Source organism: Nicotiana tomentosiformis, chromosome 1 (genome assembly GCF_000390325.3).
Source record: "Nicotiana tomentosiformis chromosome 1, ASM39032v3, whole genome shotgun sequence".
NCBI classification, from domain to species: Eukaryota; Viridiplantae; Streptophyta; class Magnoliopsida; order Solanales; family Solanaceae; genus Nicotiana; species Nicotiana tomentosiformis.
The window spans coordinates 40634811-40641411 of NC_090812.1; the positions used below are offsets into that span (position 1 = coordinate 40634811).

General features: G+C 41.9%; 1 non-coding gene across 1 annotated transcript; it reads left to right on the plus strand.

Annotated features, from left to right (window-relative positions):
• Positions 1-6029: 6029 nt before the first annotated feature.
• Positions 6030-6136, plus strand: LOC117277445 (small nucleolar RNA R71). The gene has a single exon (XR_004507737.1). It is a non-coding gene; the product is annotated as a small nucleolar RNA R71 (small nucleolar RNA).
• The last annotated feature ends 465 nt before the right edge of the window (positions 6137-6601 follow it).

Genomic DNA, 6601 nt, shown 5'->3' on the forward strand with positions numbered 1-6601 from the left:
AATGAGGGGTTGCCTCACCCTCCCAAATCGGCTTGAGAATTTCGTGTTACCACCCTTGTAAACAATGACAATACCATTCCTTTAGGGTTTATGGGGTTAGGACAAACAGGCACCTTGTTACTATGAATAACATACCCAAAAGTTATCCAATTTCATTACCTTACCCAATTCGAAATTTGACAAAGAAAAGAGTTAGAAATCATACCTTAGATGCTTGGGGGGGGGGGTTGCTCTTCAATTGATATTGCTATTGAGTGAATGAGTGGAAGAATGTATGGATTTAATAGAGTTCTTGTGAGTGAGAGAGGGAGAGGAGGGCTGGCTGTGGGTTTTTGGAGAGGGAAAAAGGAATACGTGTGTGTGTTAGTGTGTAGGGAAGTGTATTTAGGGAGGGTTGGGCGTGTGTTACTGGGCGGGTAGTTGTTTAATTAAGGGTAGGTGTTTTAGGAAAAGGAAATAAGAAGAGAAGAGAAGAAATTTAAATATATATATATATATATATATATATATATATATATATATATATATATATATATATATATATATATATATATATATATATAAAAACTTACCTGGCACCGTGAGGTCTGTCGCAAGGTGGATCTCACTACAGGCTAGGTGACGCGAGGTGGGAAGCGAGCCAGAGATTGGGCGATGCGAGGGATACAACCCAGTCCATTGCGCTACAGACTTTGCGGCGCGAGGTAGGCAGCGAGGTCCAGGACCCTTTAGAGCGCACGATGCCTGCTATTTCACGTGATTTTTGCCTCGCTTGGCGAGGTACGGAGCGTGCTCAGGTAGTTTTCATTCAATTTTGTGAACTACTCCAAGCGTTATGACCTCCCAAAGTGCTCCAATGCCTGTTCAAACACCAAGATTTAACTTAAAAAACTTGTTAGTGCCTAAAAACAAAAAGAAAATTCTAGTTAAGCTAAAATAAGCTACGAATTGGGTTTCCTCCTAACGAGCGCATTAGTTAACTTCACGGCATGACGAATACAAAATTACAATGGGCTGCATCCCACGAAGTGTTTGATTTAAGATCGCAGCACGACGCAGGCAATCGAACTCAAGGTTCACTCAACATTTGAGGCTCTTTCAAATGAATCACCAATACAACCTTTTCCTCATCCATGCTAAGGTAATGTTTCAAACTTTGTCCATTGACTCTAAACCTGTTCGTTCCATCCCCGAATTCAATTTCTACAGCTCCACTTGAGAATACTTGCACTCCTCTAAATTGTCCCGACCATCTAGACTTCAGCTTACCCGGAAATAATTTCAATCTTGAATTATACATCAACATGACATATCCGGGTTTAAAAATCCTCTCTTGAATATGCTTATCGTGCATCATCTTCATCCTTTCTTTGTACAGCTTGGTGCTCTAAAAAGCATGGTAACGGAACTCATTAAGTTCATGACGCTCTGTGACTCTACTCGTACCAGCGGCCTCCATGTCAAGATTTAATTTCCTTAATGCCCAAAAAGCTCTATGCTCTAACTCCACGGGTAAGTGACATTCCTTTCCAAACACCAATTTGTACGGTGGCACACCAATCCGAGTTTTGAATGCAGTGCGGAAGGCCCATAGTGCATCATCCAATTTTTTCGCCCGATCAATCCGAGTAGCATTTACAGTTTTGGTCAACAAACTCTTGATTTCTCTGTTTGACACCTCCACTTGCCCACTTGTTTGTGGGTGATATGGAGTGGCAGACTTATGGCGAACACCATATTTCTCCAACACCTTTGCAAAGGATCGGTTGCAGTGGGTACCTCCATCACTGATGATCTTTCTTGGAGTGCCAAATCGGGTGAAGATATTTTTTCTTAGAAAACTAATAACTCCCTTTGCATAATTTGTTGGGAGTGCCACGACTTTTATCCATTTTGAGACATAGTCCACAACTACCAGTATGTACTTGTTACCATATGAGCTGACAAATGGTCCCTTAAAATCGATTCCCTATACATCAAATACTCTCACCTCTTGAATTGGGCTCATAGGCATCTCATGTCGACAGGTAAAAAACCCCATCCGTTGGCACACATCACAGCCCTTTACCCAAAAGAGTGCATCTTTAAACAACGTCAGCCAATTAAAGCCCGACTCAAACACTTTAGAAGCTGTCCTTACTCCTCCAAAATGGCCTCCATAAGGTGAGGCATGACATGCCTGCAAAACAGAAGCTTGATCTATCTCGGGAATACATCTCCGAATCATGTTATCAATACAAATCCTAAACAAATATGGTTCATCTTAGAAATACATGCGACAATCATGAAAGAACTTTTTCTTATGCATAGAGGACAAGTCATAGGGAACAATATCGCTCACCAGGTAGTTTGCAATATTGGCATCCTGTGGTGCTACCTCAAGGCTCATGGCTCATGGCTAAAAGTTGTTCATCTGGGAAAGTCTCCATGATCTCCCTCACCTCAACCCTCTTTTCAACTCTTTCAAGCCTGGACAAGTGATCAACAACTAGGTTTTTCGTTCCCTTTAGGTCACAAATTTCCAAGTCGAACTCTTGCAGTAGTAGCACCCATCGAATCAGGCGCGACTTTGACCCCTTCTTCTCAATTAGGTACCTGAGAGCAACATGATTAGTATAAAAAATTAACTTCGAGCCAATCAAGTATGACCTGAATTTGTCAAATGCGAACACCACTGCTAACATCTCTTTCTCGATCACTGTGTAGTTCAGTTGGATACCACTGAAGGTTCTACTTGCATAGTAGATTGGATGCATGACTTTATTCTTTCTCTGCCCAAGAACTGCTCCCACAGCATAGTCATTTGCATCACACATCAGCTCAAAAGGTTGTTCCCAGTCAAGTGCCACTATGATTGGTACAGTCACCAGCCTCTTCTTCAACTCCTCAAAAGCTACCCTACAGTCATCAGAAAACACAAAGGGGTGATATTTTTCAAGCAATTTACATAAAGGTTTAGCAATTTTAGAAAAATCTTTTATAAATCGCCTGTAGAAGCCGACATGACCAAGGAAACTTCTTATGGCCTTGACGGAAGTGGGTGGAGGTAACTTCTCAATTACATCAACCTTATCACAGTCCATATCAATGCCCTTACTTGACACTAGGTGTCCCAATACTATACCTTCATGTACCATAAAATGACACTTTTCCCAGTTTAGTACCAGATTAGTCTCCATACACCTCTTCAATACTCTTTTCAAGTTCATAAGGCAATCATCGAATGAGTTCCCCACCACTAAGAATCATCTATGAAAACCTCCATTATGTCCTCTACAATATTTGTGAAGATGGCCATTATGCATATTTAGAATGTGGCGGGCGCATTGCATATGCCAAACGACATTCTCCGAAAGGCATAGATGCCATACAGACAGGTGAACGACATTTTTTGTCTATCCTCCGGGGCAATAGAGATCTGGTTATACCCTGAGTATCCATCCAAGAAGCAAAAATGGGACCTCCCGCCAGACTATCTAACATCTGATCAATAAATGGTAGCGGAAAATGGTCTTTTCGGGTGGCCTTCAACCTTCTGTAATCCATAAAGATTCGCCATCCCGTGACTGTTCTTGTTGAGATCAACTCATTATTCTCCTTTTGCACTACAATCATTCCACCCTTCTTTGGTACACATTAAACTAAGTTGACCCAGTTGCTGTCAGATATGGGGAAGATGATTCCCGCATCTAACCACTTGATCACTTCTTTCTTCACCACTTCTTTCATGTTGGGGTTCAACCTTCTTTGATGTTATCCGAAAGGTTTGTGCCCATCTTCTAGTAGAATCTTATGCATATAAAATGTTGGGTTGATACCCTTTATGTCTGCAATGGTCCACCCAATTGTATTCTTGCACTCCTTCAGAACCTGCAAAAGTTTTTCTACCTGCACATCTAACAAACCAGATGAGATAATAACAGGTAATGTCGAGCTAGGTCCCAAGAAAGTATACCTGAGGTGAGATGGTAACGTTTTTAGCTCCAACTGTGGTGGCTCTTCAATTGATGGATTAGATGGAGGGGTATTTCTTTCTTCCAAGTGTAAAGGCTCGAATTCGAGCTCTCATTTCTAGTACCCTTGTCCTTTAAGGGCCAAAACCCACTCCGCCAAGTCCTCACCATCTACCTCTTCTAAGTTCATGAGGCAGGCTGCTAGGGGATCTTTTGCGTTCAGTGCCTCATCTTCCTCCTCCAGAATCACATCTACGGCTTCAATTAGAGATCAATTAGCAAACTCACTGGGTTACCGCATAGACTTCTGCACATTGAACATTATTTCTTTATTGTTTAGTCTCATCTTTAGCTCTCTAGTTTCACAATCAATCAGGGCTCTCCCTGTGGCCAAGAATGGCCTTCCCAAAATTATGAGAATCTCTACATCAACATGGCATTCCAGAATGACAAAATCTGCTAGAAACACAAACTTACCAACTTGCACAAGTACATCATCAAGTATACCTGATGGCCTTTTCACCGTTTGGTCGGCTAGCTGTAGTAACATGGATGTGTGTCTTGCTCTTCCAATGCCTAACCTTTTATAGATTGACAATGGCATAAAGTTTATGCTCACCCCCAAATCACACAATGCTTTAGCAAAAGCATAGCTGCCTATTATGCACAGGATCGTGAAACTCCCTGGATCGGATAGATTCTCAGCTATGGGTCTCGTCATGATAACACTACAAGTTTGAGCCAGTGTAACAGTTTCCAAGTCTTGAAAGTTGAACTTGCGAGACATCAAGTCCTTCATCATTTTTGCATAATCGGGAATCTCCCTTAAGGCATCAATCAATGGGATATTCACCTGAATCTGCTTCAACATCTCCATGAATTTCTTATATTGCTCATCCTTATGATATTCGCTGACCTCCACGGAAAGGGTGCTGGAGGTCGCTTCTTTCCTGTGGCTTGAGTTAGATCCTGCTCAGACACTTTTTCTAATTCCTTCTCTTGAACTTTCTTAGTCTCATTCGCAAACTCTTTTTCCTTGTTTATTTCCTCCTGGACTAGCTGCACTCTTACTTCTGTTAGCTCAGTTGATTAATCTACCTCAATTGGCACTGACACAAGTATTTCAATTGATCGGCTCTCGCGAGCGATTTCTTGCTCTAAATCAAGATCTCTACCATTTCTTAGACTCATAACCATTAGCTGCTTCGGGCCCTGCTCTTTCGGGTTAACATGTATGTCCGCAGGTAAATTCCCTTGAGGACGATTGCTAAGAGCCATGGATATTTTCCCTAGTTGAATCTCAATGCCCTTGATAGATGAGTCATGTGATGCTACCTTTTCTTGCATCTGGTGTGCCTTTTCTTGCATCTGGTGGACCTTTTCTTCCATTTTCCCGCTAGACCCAATGAGTTGTTGCAGCATTCCTTTAATTTCAAACAACCCATCATCTTGTCGCACTATCTGTTGCTGTGAGGTTGTTGATAAACTAACTACTGATTCTGCTGATTGTACCATTGTTGCCTTTGATAAGGCACAGCCTGACCCTGTGGTTGTGCAGCTCTAGGATTATTATAATTATTATTGTACTGCTGCTATGTTGGCCTATATTGTTGATTCTGCTGTCCCCAAGTCTGACCACCTTGCTTCTGACCTCCATAGTTGCCCACATAGTTCATATTCTCTTGATAATTCTGATTGTCACTTTCACCACTCCATGAGCACACATATGATTGATTAATGCATGGTGTGCATAATCTTCCATATGTTGTGTCCACTATGTGCACCTGCTTTTGGCCCGACTCATCAATCTTTTTAGTGAGGACACTCATTTGCTTCATTAGAGTGGCTATATTCTCAGCTATAAAGGTATTTGGGTCTAGAGCTACTGAGTGACCTACAGGAGTGATTGTAGAGTCTCTTGTCATCCATCCTGTGTTTTGAGCCATTTTATCAAGTAAGACCTTACACTCTCTGTTTGATTTGCTAAAAAATGCTCCACTTGTTGAAGCATCAACATTGGACTTCAAGCTGTCTGCTATTCCCATGTAGAACCTTTGCCCCAACATCTGATCAGGAATGCCATGGTGTGGACACTTGACCAACATCCCCTTGAACCTCTCCCACATTTCTTGCAGTGTTTCAGCTAGTTTCTGCCCGAAGCTCAATATCTCATCAACTTGCTTGGAAAATCTTATTGGGTGGGTATAATTTATTCAAAAACCTCTTGACTAATTCCTCCTAAGTAGTGATGGAGTTTATGGGGAGTGAATTGAGCCAAGTTTGAGCCTCGCCCGTCACTGAGAATGGAAACAAGAACAGTCTTATTGCTTCCGCTGTCACATTCGGTTGCCTTTGCGTGACACAAATCGACAGGAAATGTTTCAGATGCTGTTGTGGATCTTCAATATAAGACCCCGGGAACAGTCCCCTGTTCTGCAACAAATGTAGCATGTTGTTTGTAATTTGAAATGATTTTTCTTGTATCAGAGAAACTGCAGTTGCGGTTGCTAGGTTTTCAGCGGCGGGTTGTGCCTAATCATACAAGGCTGATTCTGGCACAGGAGGTGCCACACCCTGATTGTTCGGGTCATTCACATTGTTTCTGTTGTTTGGGTTGTCTATTACGTCACCCATGTCAAGGTCGATTC